The sequence below is a fragment of the Egretta garzetta genome, unplaced genomic scaffold (genome assembly GCF_000687185.1).
Source record: "Egretta garzetta isolate BGI_Z169 unplaced genomic scaffold, ASM68718v1 scaffold53, whole genome shotgun sequence".
Taxonomy (NCBI): Eukaryota; Metazoa; Chordata; class Aves; order Pelecaniformes; family Ardeidae; genus Egretta; species Egretta garzetta.
In genome coordinates, this window is record NW_009259312.1 from 2,920,962 (window position 1) to 2,935,372 (window position 14,411).

Here is a 14,411-nt window from a genome sequence, read left to right on the forward strand (position 1 = left end):
GGGAAAGAGGTCCCGGGCAGTAAATACAGTGGGGTCTGTTGAGGGGCAAGCGAGGGGATGCTACATGCTGCGTAGTCTTCTCTATTCTCCCCCCCTTTCTATAGAGCTTCGACGTACTTTATACTCTTTAGCACTTTTTTTTTTTTTTAATATGTGCAATATCTAACATGCTCATAATTCTGATAGTGCACTCATAGTTGCAGTGTTGATATGCTGATACATGGATAACGGTGCCCTAGTTCCCACTCACATCTAAACATCTACCTCAAGGTAAGAGTAAAGCGGCAGCTGATTGTTACACCTTCTTTCATCTGGGCTTAATTTTGCAATCTCATTATTCTGAGGAATTTTTCTTGAGAAAAAAATTATACATGTTTGGGTCAGTTATATCAGTAGAAGAGGCTGTGAAGCTGCTATGAAGGAATAGAAAAATCTCTTTAGGAGTGTGAGTTGTCAGTGATGTACAGTATCTATTCACACTCTAAAAGATTGAATTAAAAGTGATAATTATGTGCTGTTTTTGCTGCTTAAGTGGTTTAATGTCATTATGACTGTGCTACTTAATGGAAAAGCTTAGAATCAGACTAGCATGGGAATACTAAAAATTTTAATGGATTTCTACTCAAGTCATTCTTCCTATTAGGAAACAAACCCACCAAAATATATAACTAGGTCTTTGGATTCAATTATTAATCCTCTCTCCTAATTTGAAGGTCTAAATTATCACTTAACAGCAGTTCACAGAAATAGGATTTTAATGATACTGGTCATCTCATAGTTGAACATGATTTTTCCTGATCAGACCGAAGTTAGAAGATTCTCAGTGCTGAAACAGTTTTAATTATTAATCCTAAGCAGTTAAAAAATATACTATCAACAGTGTGTCTTGAACATCTGTCAAAGAAGATGTCAGAAATGTTTTCAGTGGGTTCTCGTGTGTTACCTAACTTCTCTGCATGAGGGAAAAGCTTTGGAACATGATAGTTGGAATGGGATTGTAGAAATAATGTACAGGAAGAGAACTATGCCATACACTTGGAAGGATTCTTATGGGCTGGTCCTGACATTTTATAGTTCTAAAACAAATCTGATGTGATCATTATCATGTGATCCTGTCTCCCCGAGGAAATTTGCAGTAGTTTAGGTGAAGTTCTTGTTTTGACCATGAAGTGAGAAGAGGAAGCAGGTAGAAGACTAAACAGTTATGGGTCATAGTTGGTGCTAAAGCAAATGGATCGAGGTATTGAGGTGGTGTAACTCGTGCTCCTTGGATGTGGAGGGAGGTATTCATGGCTTATAGGGAGGTGCTATTGGTTGCAACTGCTGCTGCAAATTCAAAATTGGAGATAATCCCTTGTAGAAGCTCTGCAAAACTTCTCTAGGAGGAATACAGATAAAAGTGGGAAGACCCAGTTCAAAAAACCCTTCTTTTTCATGATTAGCCATGTATTTCCAGCTGTTCATGGATCTGATTATTCCCTGGGATCTTTTACAACCCCTCGGAAGACTATATAAACTCGGGAGAATTTTCCACTGTGTTGGTAACTACCAAAGCTACTTTGTTCCCAGCATCTGATGGCAGCTATTTGTGCTTTTTGACTCCTATCCTAGAAAACTGAAGTTAGCAATTATTCTACAGAATTCATGTTATTTGGGACAACAGTAATTTGCCAGGAGCAACTTCCTGATACATCTGAAAATCAAGTCACCTCTTTAGGCCAGGAAGATGTCTGTCCTTTCTCACTGCCAGTGTTTTGGTGCTTTATACAACACGAGTTAAGTTGATACTGACCAAGAGGTTCTCTTGGCCTGTTGGTAGCAGTAAGCTTCTGGGCATTCATGACAGAATACCCAGTGTTACAGCTTGCCAATCTGTTTAGATTATTACGTATTTTTCCTTTTCCATGTATTTGTATTTTGTTTTGCCTCTTTCCATGCTTTAGTGACAAATAAAAAAAGTGTAATGGACTCATATTGTATGTTCCCAGGGTCTTTCTGATGGAAGTATTGGGACTTCTTTACAGTTGTACTTGGTTTTCCTGACTTAAAGCAGGACAACAGAGCAGAGTCTTACAACTATGAACAAATACTGTGAAGTTGAAATTCTTTCCCTTTGAAATTGAAAAATCGATACAAGTTGGCAGAAATGCTCATACACAAACGAACATCTTGAAAGACTGCCTGTGTTCACGGATGCTGTAGCGATCAATGGAAATATTGCTGCTTCATTTTCGGCTATGATCCGAAATTGTCTGTCAGCAGTACCTAGGCTAATTGTGGGAATTTTCTTCTCTGGTGATTTTTCTGGTTGGAAGTCCATCAGGAATACTGCCGTGATCAACATTTAATATAGGTCTTAATAGCAATCCCCTTCCTTGAGTGGATGTGAAAGGGAAGTTGGAGTGCAGGATCAAGCCCTTAATTTGTTACGTACATTTGATTTGAAGCTTAGTGTCCAAGGTTGAGCTAAAAGGGTAACGGAATAATTCAGGCCTGTGAACAACTCATCATGTTAGACAGAAAGCAATTTGGTCCAAGGCGCAGCATGTTGGATGATTGCCACTTCCTTTCTCTTTCAGTAGTGTTCTGCATTCTTGCTCCTGTAAACAGTCTCTTCATCCCTTTCTGTGGGTAACTGGGCTTCCTTCCTGAAACCTTCCCAAATTCCAACTGCATTTGGCAATAATTTTTTATTTCTGTTTGATACAAAAGTTTTCAAAGGAGCTTCACAGACACTAATCAGGGTAAAAATGCAAATCTAAAATCTGTCTTATTCTAATGTTTCCTTTGGAAACCATTTAATTTCTTACAAGCACACTTTGGCAGATGATGTGGCCCTTATAGTAATAAATCACAGGAACATAAGACACTACTTCACTGCAGCTGCAACATGGCTAGTTAGGATCCTATTCAAGAAAAAGGCTTAGGCAGTGTATTTTCTTTCCTATACTCTGCTGTACCATTTCTCCCCCTTATAGATCAAGTGAAAAGACTCTCAGAATGCTCTTATAATTGTCTCCTTAGAGTTATAATCTGCAAATGCTTTTTTTCTAAAAGATAAAAATACCCGAATCGTAATGGAGCCCTTTTAAATGGCACATCATTAACTCTCCAACCTCCTTCACGGTTTTGTAAATCTCTTTAATAAGGGTGAGAAGAAGCTTAGAGAGGTCTCTTTGATTAAAGGTTTGACCTGGAATTACTTTGAATTTGTATTATGGAGTCAGCAGGTTTACTGTGGTAGTCTTAACAGAGAATCTTTTGAAGTACTTTGCAGGTAGAGCTGTAAAGAGAGTAAGTATTATATAAAACTTGCTAAAAATGCAGCAGAACCAGTTAAGCATCAGGGCACTATGTTGAGAAGTCATATCCATAGAGCAGTGGGAACAAGCTACCTTGTTAGTTTAAAGCCTCAATTTGCAAGTCTTGAGTGGGATTATATGGCAGAATTTCAGGAAAAGGAGGCTGGATTCAGTGATCCGTGAGGTCCCTTCAGCCCTATGCCCAGGGTTCCTGCAAGATTATGATCACCTAAAAAATAACAGTTCTAAGGATTGACTCAAATCAACAAGAACAAGACAGTGAGTTTCATGGAACTTAATGTGCTCAGTGCTTCATCACCATGCATGGCTTGGCTCAAAGGAAGCGACCAAGGACACAAAGCCCATGAGGCCTTTTAACCCCACTAATTTTGAGCCTTATGGGTACAAGTTTCTTAGAAGGTGGCGTTCCTCTCAAGGTCACCTACTTCTCTGCTAACAGATTTGCTGCATTTTTCAGTGGTGGCCCTGTAATTCTGATTAATGGAAATACTTTTCTTTAGGATGGATGGCCTCGCTTCTCCCTGCTACAACTTTTGGTAGGATCTCTAAAGCTTAGGCAAAACTTTCAGTATGGGGCAGTGAGTCTATGCTGGATTTATTGTACCATATTTAACGGCCAACTTCAGGAGTATTTAGGAACAGAACCATCCAACATCTGCAGTACTCATGATATGTTAGAGTCTCAGAAAGGTCTGATTTTCTGTGGAAATATCCCTTTTTCTTTAGTTTTTGCTTTTATGGTTGAACTTCTTGGTGTGAATATGCTGAAAATGTTCCTATAATTTCCAACTAAGGACAGGAAATTGCAGCTTACAGAAATCAGCATCACAGTATAGGTAGCCTTTGCTTGCCAGTATGTGAAATGTCAGCATGATGGAGCATGCCTCGTATGTAGCCAAATTTGCAAGACCTGTAGCAGAGCCATAATGTTGACAATACCATTATGAGGTTAGCAGGGGAGGTCAGTCTTAATTTCCCTTGCTTGCCTGTTCTTCCTGGTTTTTGTACTCTGCAGAAATGCAAACAGTGTGTGTAGAGCAACAAGCGTGTGCACATTTGAGCTACCCATTCACTGCATGGTGACGGGTGATGTCAGCTGAACTTCCCACCAAATCAACACCTTCTCACTAGCAGTGATGATATTTTTCAACCTTTCAGACAGGGTGTGGGGACTTTCCCTCCTAGCTGCACCCAGCCCTTGCTGCTCTGCTTTTGCCAAGGTGTCAGGACGTGTTCTTGGAGACGTGCCTTGTGCTGGAGGGTAGGTGTCTGAAGCAGCCCGAGGGAGTGCTGGTACTTCTATTGCCTCTCCTGCCTACCCTGGCTCCACACTGGCAATTTGCTGGGCAAAGAGGGAAGCACCGCTGGTGAGGAAGGGGAAAAGATTAAGAAGAGAGGGACATGTTTTTCCTCTCCGAACTGCTAGAACAGAAGGAGGACCCAGATCTGGAGAAGGGAAGCAGGGAGGACCCCCAGAAGAAGTGGGCAGTGCAGAGATGGTGAAAAATAGGACATGAAAGTGGCACTGCAGAAGAAAGCTCTTTTAGCTTTAAAGAAAAGTGAAAAGTCTTTGCAGCTCCTGAAGGAAAGGTTTTTCAGTGGCTGTGGGTAGCGTTTTTTGTCAGTTTTCAGGCAATGTTAAAGGAGAGACTACTGTTGCTCTGATAAAATGTTCTTTCCCCCCTGCAATGATAGCATTAAAGACATTGCAAGTGAATTATGAGCCTCTTGTGTATGAAACGTGCGCATCCTACCCCAGAACTTGGTGGCTGAATGTAGACAGATTTCCCTGCAAGATGTTCAATGGTTTTAATCCCTCCTGAGGTCGATGACAGAGGAGGCTTCAGCTCTTATCGGGAGCCCTTAGCATTCTCTTAGAATAAGCCCCATTTCTACAGAGTCTGGGGAAAGTGAGTGCTGATCTGTTTAGTCTGATTTGGTGGCAGCAAGGCTGAAATACTGTTGAGGGAAGCATTGCTGCAGAGTTGCTTGAACAAGAAAAATATCTAAGGTGATCCCAGGAGGAGCTGGTATTCAAAGCAGAGCTCAGGTGAGTATACCCAACACATCTGATGAGACAGGGCAGAGGACGTGGTAGAGCACTAGCAGTGCTGCATTCAGAAAGCAGTGCCGGATGCACTGTAGGCTTCCTGAATGCCTCAGAGGTTTTGGATATTCGAACTGTTCCTTTTGAAGAAAGAGGGTAGATAAAAATGCCTTAAAGAGCAGTAGCATAGTACCTGCCTCCATATGTGGCTAAATTGATTTCACTGATTTTGCTGTAGTTCTGGGATGCGTTTCCTTTATGACTCCCCAGCAATTTCCATACGTCCTCCTGGAGAGAGAGAAGGTCCTGCCTGTGACAGCCAAGCCTTTTTTTGGAAATAATACTGCAGTATTTAAGTCTACTCAAATGCTGGGTGACAGGAGCCAGGACCAAACCTTGGCCTCTGTGCAGTGCTGATATAACTGGTGGGATGGTCTGATGGTACTGAGATGAAAAGGCTCCAGGTCACTGTTGCCCTTTGTCTCAGTCGGGAATGCTGTCCTTCATCCTGGGTTTGATCCAGCTCCAATTTATAATGCAAAACCACCCACAAACTTTTGTATTATAACATATACTTCTATTAAGAAAGATCAGATCCTTAGTGTTTCTTGCTGAAGTATGCGGTGCTACTTGTGCATTGTCTTCACAAACATCAGCAAGAGCAGCAGATGGTCACACCTCATTAGGAAAAATTCAGCATCTGCAGAAATGTATGTCCTGTGACTTATACTCCACAGCCCTAACATATTTCCCGTGTGGACCAGCCGAAGGCTGCTTGAGCCATTCTGCAGTCCCCAGCTGCCTGTGAGCTCAGGCCTTTGTAAGAAGGAATACGTGGACCTATGGATGTGACCCTGCTGTGGGGCATTACACGTGTTTGATGACAGACGGGGCTAAGCATGCGTGTAGGAGAGTTTGCTTGTGACTAAGCTTTCTCTCATTTTTGTTACGGAGGTTCAAAACAGTAGCAGGGTATCTAAAGGGCTAGTGCTGAGGCAAGTCCAGCTGCTTTCCAGGTGAGGGGATTATTCATCCCTTCCCTGTTTTAGGCATGTAATCTTTTGGTCCTCTGAATCACTGCCTCTGTTGGAAACAGCCCCCTCTTTCACCTTTTATTCCCTCCTGGGGGGAACACAAGCTCCTGTCTTCGGATACTGTGTTGAAAACCAAAGCAGGCTCTGTGTGTGCCCCTTCACGGACATAAAGCTGGAATAGGAAAAATAAAAATATTACCTTCTATTCCTTGGAACTCTGACATCTGCCTCCTACTCTCTGATTTTCATACTATGCCATTTCCTCATTTATTTTACTGGGCATGTAAGAGCCTTTATTGCTTCCAGTATTTAGATAGAATGAAAACGATTCCTTAAATGAATAGCTCCTGAAATTGTTTCCTTGCTGGGAATCATTAATATGCCATATGGATTCAACTCATGTATTTGAGCTAATATTGCACCCAGAATTGCTAAAACTGTTTCTTTTGAACTTTTAACCCTTTATTGGATAGGAGAGGATGATTTTTTTTTTTCTTTTAGTAGCTGAGGTTTCAAATTAATATATGCTGCAGTCGTTCAAGGTGTCACATTTGGTATCTCCTTCTCCCAGAGTGTTATATATATTATTCTCTCACCAAGGATCTCAGGATATTTTGCAAAGTTACTCTCAATTCAGGTGTGAGGAAAAGGAGCCATAAGAAATGTCAAGATGTCTCTCGCAGAGCTGAGAGTAGAGCTGCCCTCTGGCTTCCTAGGACACCAAGCAAGCCTCATTGCTTCCCTGTGCTGGTGCTCCAGAATCCTGTATTGCTGAGGAGTACATCTCTCTCCAGCACTCAGAGGTCAAAGGCTGAAATGAAAACGTGGTGTAAGGACAAGAGATTGGAGTTGAGGGAGGTTTGAAGGCAAGTGGTTGACTGTGCTCTCTCAGTGTACTGCAAATGCAGAATTAAACATACTGGCTTCAATCACCTTCTTCAAGCCCTTCTGATGTTTACCTGCTACGTGCAAGGAAATAGTCACTCTGGCTCAGCTGACAAATGGTAGTTCATTAGGATGTGGTAATTTGATTGCTTGTCATTGTCTTTCTCCGCTCTTAGTATCTGAGAAAGAAGAGAATTCTAAGTTGTGAGGGAAATAATCTGTCCTGATTTACGCCACCAAAAAAAAAATCCCAAGGGAAGATTAATTCCAAGAAACAAGTGTCTATTAACATAAAGGACTGTTAGCTATAGTGAGCATTAAACTTAGATATATCTATTCTCTCCATGTGGTGCCACAGTTCTTAGTGTAGAGGCTGGAGTGCTGCATTAAGCTGAATGAGGAATAGTGGAAGCTTTATAGCTCAGCTAGGCATTGAAATGGTACCGGTTCGGAAAGCTTGACAGGTGAGACAGGCTTGAGAAAAATAGGTGTATCAAAGCTGTAGTTAGAAAACCAACTCAGCCCAAATACGCCCATTTCTCCTATGGTTTAGTAACAATACTCTTGTTGATTTACTTGCCTCACCTTGTCTCAGGAGAGGAGATCTATAACAGTGATAGAGCTCTCTCTTTTGAACTTACATGAACACACTCAACAAGGGGATTAAAATTGGATTTCAGCTTAGTAGATCTCATGTTGTCTAGCATCAGGAAGCGTGTAGCTAGCAGGATAGATACCTCACCTGGTATGTGCCTGTGTCTCCTTGAGAATTAATGCGCTATGCAGATGCCTCCCATTTTTAGGGCAGGGTTGCTCAGACTGCAGCGTGAAGGCCTGTTGTGGCTGAGACTGTCCCTCTGCCAAGCTGTTCTCAGACCAAATGGGTTGTGCTGGTACCAGCCTGCTCTCTGCCTTTGCTGTGTAACTCTTCCATCTTGGCCGTGGGAGGACGGTGCTGTGCATTTGCAGTCGCTGTTCTGCATGCTGGCAGGCAGCCACAGAATTTGTGCCTCTCTGCACTACTTTGACTCCGCAGTAAGCCCAGCACATTTTCCTCAGCTGAAGGAGCTACTCTTCTGCACTTGCAGAGCAAAGCGCATTTGCTTAGGAGGTGTCAAGGCTGTGTGTATGCCCAGTCAGCCCAGCGTGGTGGGGGAAGATGTCGGTGTGGTCTCTGGCCCTTCTCAGGCTGAAACTGGGGAACTGACCCAGCTAACCAAAGATGGGGTGGTTGTGTCCATGCTGCAAGGTGGAGCAGTCTTGCATGCTAAGCTCTGTTCCCTCTGTTTACATTGCTCCAGCACATTGTGCTCGCACTGGGTTGATGAGTACTCAGAGTCAGGTATGAGGGATTATTGCCTGGTTGCAGTACTATCAGTGGCATTAAAAGAAAGGGGAAAAGCAACAAAAATACTTGAAATAAGCAGATGCAATAATGCAATACTAATCTAGACAATGCCAAAAGAAGTGGTGACTTCCACAATTAGCCAACCTCCATTTTTAAGGGGGAGGGACTCAAAATGTTTTGCAGATCTGTTCTGAAGAGGATGCTGGAGAGCCAAGGATACGAAGGTGTCTGTACTGGGAATTTAAGGTCTGGTAGAAAAATCAGGAGCCTACTGCAGCTGTTGAACAGCCAGCTGTTGGAGGAAACTGGGAGCTGGGGAGTGTTTCTGATCTGATCAAGTAGATCCTTCCTTCAGGATTAACGTTGTGGAGGCAAGCGGGGCAGTGACTGCTTCTTCCTCTGGCTGCTACAAAATCTTCAGCTAGATGGTTACCTCAGTTGTCAATCCTGGAACAAATCAGAGGCCAGATTTATTTTTTTTTTACCTGAAGTGTCCTTTGTCCTTTCCTATGAAGATAGGAAATAGATGTGAGATTAGCCCTTGAAGAATTATCTTGGAAGACAACTGTTTCTAACAGCCTGTCAGAAAGGAATAGACTTTTACTCTATCTGCCAAAGATCCTAGCTCCAGCCCTTGCTTGTTTATTACTGTTGGAACTGAATAAGAGTAAGTAAAAGCTCAGACAATTTGGTAGTCGAACTTCATCCTAGTAGGAAAAAAACCTAGATGAGGCTGCAGACCAGCTGCAGAAGAGGTAGCAGTGTTGCTATCAGAAAGCATCTCAAAGCAGACCATATGCATTCACTGTATCTGGCAGAACTTAAGGAACAGAAGTTTTGTGGCCTGAAGGTGGTCTCTCTAGTACTGAAACTTAGGAAAGTATGGTAGAAACCCGTTTGGCCAAGCAGTGTATTTGGGAGGCTATTCCATGTATTGTCATTAGTACCATTCATCCAAAGGCTGGCAGCTCTCTGCACTGGCTGTAGCTGATTCTGAGAGCTGTTTGCTTCCGATTCTCTCCATGGGAGGATAAAGTAGGTATGTGGAAGAGTTGTTACTGGGTCCGCTTTTAGATAGACTTAGAAATGGAAAAAATTGAAACTTTTCCTTAAATTGAGGTGGAAAGGCTAATCTGCTGGGAGATTGCTTGCTAAAGCTGAGTTGCTTTCCATCTGACAGAGTGGTCAGTAGGCTGGTGTCTTGATTGCATTTGTTTTTAAGCAAATATTTTTCTGAAGGGGGAAAATAAAATAACAGCCAGCCAGCTTCACCTCAGTAAAAAAGAGTGCTGCTCTTAACCAAACTTGCAGTCAACACCATCTCTTGTTCTGAGCCAGCCCCAAGGGCTGGATTAGTACGCTGTTACAAGCCTTTACAACGTACAGGCAAAGCAGACCCCAGAGGAGCTGACTGCATTTTGGGAGAGAAAGAACTGTCTGAAAGCTTCATCCTTTGTTAAGGAACAGGTTAGTCTACTGCCTGTCATATTTTAACTCCAGTTGCCCTTCAAGCACACATCTAAACTCTTGCCAGTAAGAGATCTTGTAAGCTATTTCATTCTGACTGCTTGATATCTGCTGTTGAAAGACTGGTGATAAAACCCCATGCATTAAATTACACTGGAAAACTAGCAGCATGATACAGAATAAACTGCAGTGTTGTATCCATGTGGATCTTGGCACAATATTAGTCTTGGTCCATGAGGAGGATTCCCACAAAGTAAATTTAAAAAAAGCACAAAATTTCCCTATTCAAAGCTTTCATTCTACCTCTGTCAGCTCTGCAGCGCTTTCTAAAAGACCCCGAACCAGATCTGTACATGGCACAGCTGAAAAAAAGCAACTGCGGGGACACCTCTTATTAAAGAAAACACTGGCTGTGTTAAGCCTTTGCTTTAGTGCCTGACTGCAGGACAGATAAAAGATTTGGGAGTACAAGGAGAAATGATGTTTTCCCATTTGTCTGCTTTTTCCTGTACGATCGCTAGAGGCAGAAGCGCATGCCAGAGCTGCCCGTCAGCATGGTGGGGCACAAGCGGGTAATGCTAACTCCTAGTTAGCACTTCTGTCCCTTCTGAAGGAGAAGATGACTATACTGCTGTACTGTTGGAAGGGAAGAGCTCCTCCTGCTCTGAAGGACTGGTGCTCCTCCTCGCATTTCCTAACCATGCAATTAGAAAGAGTAGTATTGGTCTACATTCCCTGAGCCTGGCCTCTTCTGCGTCTTGAAATGATGGCTTGGAAGTGGAAAGGGCCAGGGCTGGTTATCTTGCTGTAAGATGTTTCTCTGAACTCTAGAGGCTGAGTTGCAAGTTGCATGGATAGAGGAGCTGTGAGTGACAAAGGATGACTGTGATGGTGGGGCCGAACAGGAACTTGGCTCCTACAGCAATTAACCCAGGGCTTCTGTTGGCTCCCACTGGTCTGGTTTGCTCTGGGTGGGTTTGGGCGGTGGTGGAAATTATCTCCACTCACAAAACACAGTGGAACACAATATCCTATTTTAAGAACAAAAGTCAGGTTTTTTGTACAGCTAATGGACTGAATGTTTGATGTAGAGTCCCCACAGGTCACTCAGTGAAACTGAAATAACATCATCAGCCTTAGCCCTTAACAGCTTCCTGCTTCAGTAGTGGCCCTGGAAATAAAAATCTGTCTTTTTGAGTTCTAGTGAGTGCCAGGCTGCACGCTGTGTGCTCTCACAGCCCCCCAGTACCAGAATAAGTGTTCTTTGGCAATGGGATGGGGTGTTAGGCAGTGAAAAGGAAGGGTAGGAAACCACTTTCGGCCCTTGCTTCCTTTCTTCTTCGCAGATCAGACAAGTGACCCTGGGGCTTGGGAACACTGTACAGAAAATAGCAGGTGTGTTTGGGTCAAGCCTAACTATTCTAGATGGAATAGGGACTATCATGTTTGACTCAATTTTTTTCTTTCTTTTTTTCTCCTACAGATGGATTATTTTGTTTCGACTCCAGCTACTTTCGCATCTGTTTCTGAACAGAGATGTTTGTTTTCATAGCTGGGAGCTGAGGGTTTTTGTAGAAGATGAGTTATAAAGTGCTTAATTAGGAGGGTGGAGAGCAGCTTGAAATGAAACCTATACCTTCCCAGTGAGAGCGACATTGTGCTTCTCGGCTGTAGAGGCTGCATTGATTAATTCACGCTGCCTTGAAATGCTATTGTGCTAGTTACCTTAGCTCTAGCAAATGGTCGTTTTATAATGAAGCAGGGAGCGGTTGAAATAATGAGACACAAAAATAATCACCGTGGTGAAGCAATAGAAAACTCCATCTTCTTAAAAAATGTATGAAGCATCTTCTCCTGTGTGATCGGTCAGGGCGATGGTAGGGTGGCACCTCACGGTGGCTGCTCTGCTCGCTGACATCTGAGATGATGGGGAGAAGGCAATCTCTGAAATGAAAATGAGAACACAATGAGGGTACTTAAACTACTCCAGACTCCTTCATCAATGTGATGAGTAAACTTAGACAATGAGCAGTATATCAGAAAAACATACAGATTATGTTCTGCTTGAAGAGGGATGAGAAGGGAGCCCTTGCTTATGCCCCCCAAAACCCACAACAAAACCAAGCCCAAAAAAACTGTCAGGCTATTTTTTGGCTATTTTGAAAGCAAACAATATAGCATGCACCTAGCCCTAATAGGCTGTTTTCTAAGAGGAAGTAAACCAAATCTCTTAATATTAGTGGAATAGGACCATGGGCATCTCTATCTTGTGGCATATTTGTTGTAGGAAGAAACTAGGGGGGAGAGGAGAAACAGGAAGGAGACTCCTGTCCTTGGCAATATTCTGGTTGTTTATATAAAAAAAGCTTGTGATTGAAAATATTCATTTGAACTGAATTCAAGAGAGGATCAAAACTATTGTATCACACCCTGTGAATAAAGGGGGTGGAGGAAGGGTGTTTAGGTACAAAGAATTCATTACCTTTGAAACCGCATTTCCTATAGCAGCAGAAATTGTCAGCTGCTAGCCAGAATTCTTATTTGCTTTATATAAAACAGACAAAAAAAATATCTCTACCACTTTAATGGTTCTCGACATTTATGTATCATCCTCTATTTCATACCCAACAAGTACTTCTACAAGCTCTGAGTAACTTCAGCTGGCAAAACACCAAAAAGTTAATATTTGCTCCTTGAAAATGGGATGGTCTCAAGCCCAGTTAATTTTGAACTGTAATCCTCAGAGCTGCTGCCTTCTTACAATCCCAGTTGAAGACAAGGGTAGCTGGAGGAGCTTCTCGCAAGAGAGGATACAGCCGGTTTAGGTTGGGTATGGTGTGCTGATGCAGGTACAGCCTTCAGCAGCAGAGTTACCGAGCTGAGAGCCGGGGTAGGAGACTTTGCCTCTGTCTGCACCTGCGTTTTCCAGAAAGCCCTAAATGACTTGCCAGGAATAGAAACCAGGTCTGCGCAGTGGTAACGATCTTTCTGCTCTCTGCGTGTATTTTTGAGATGAATACATGCTAAAACTAATCTGGTAGCCATAAAAATCAGTAAAAATTACCCTGCTTGAAATAAAAATGTCAGACCCACTTGTGATTATTTAAGAGGGAAAAGTCATCATGTGCTGCATTAGAGATGAGGCCGGTATGGAAGAGATTTTTAGGAGATTCTCTGTATTCTCTCTCAGTGTGGCACTGATGGCTACTCTGAAGCACAGCTATTTAAATAGTTTGATGACTTCATTAAACTGTAAGTTTCTCTAATACAAAGTATAGTCCATAGAGAAGGTTTTTTTAGTATACTTTAAAATAAAGTCAGCAGTCCATCCCTTCCTGATGTACATCCTTGACTGTGGGACCAAATGGTGCTGTAACTAGTCGGAGTCCCATCCTTGTTCAAAGAGGTAAAGTATTTCTCTAATTAAAAAAAAAAAAAAGAGATTACTTGTCTAAACTTTTCTGTGTAACCTGAATTAGAGAACTGTGGATTTGGGTCCCAGTGTAATATGGATGCAATTGCAAAAATCAATGCATAAAACAGAGCCCAGAGAGACTTATATTTAACAGGAGACAGAAAATCAAACCAGATTCCGAACAAATTAGAAATTAAGACTGAAGCAGCTTGAGCCCAGTTTGCCTTATGGGGAAAGCTTATTAATGTAACTAAGGTGATTTTTTTTTCTTTTTTTGGCCCGAACTCCCCATCAGTAGTGTTTGCCTATGTCACATCTCTGTTCTGTGACTTAATACAGCAATACAGGTAGCAGATCAACAATGGTAAAATGACAAGAAGATAATTAAAGCTTTACATTACAACATGTTGGAACTTTAAAGATATTGGAAGGTGCTGATACAAATTTGGAGCACCTGAGCTGTAGCAGTATCACAGAACAGAAGCAATATAGCTTTTAGTCTAGAGAAATATCCTGTATTTCCCAGATCTAATAAAGTATATTGGATCCTTAATTTGTTTTAGAAGAAGATTCAAGTGCTTTGCATTTGTTTAACCTAATCCAATCTTAACTATTGCTAAAATGAAAGGGCTCTGTCTTGCATGTCACACAGAGAAAGATCTACCAAATATGCAGCTTTTGGAAGAGAATGGTCACTTGTGTTTATCATAGTAACCAAAACAAGTAGGCAACCCTGTTTCATATAGGTTCATGCGGTTTAAAAAGCACTGGAAGTCTCGTAACTATTCCTTAGCTAAAATATTTGTAGGAAGAGAAGGTTCAGGGGAGACCTTATTGCTGTTTGCAACTGCCTGATCGGAGAACACGGAGGAGACAGAACCAAACTCTTCTC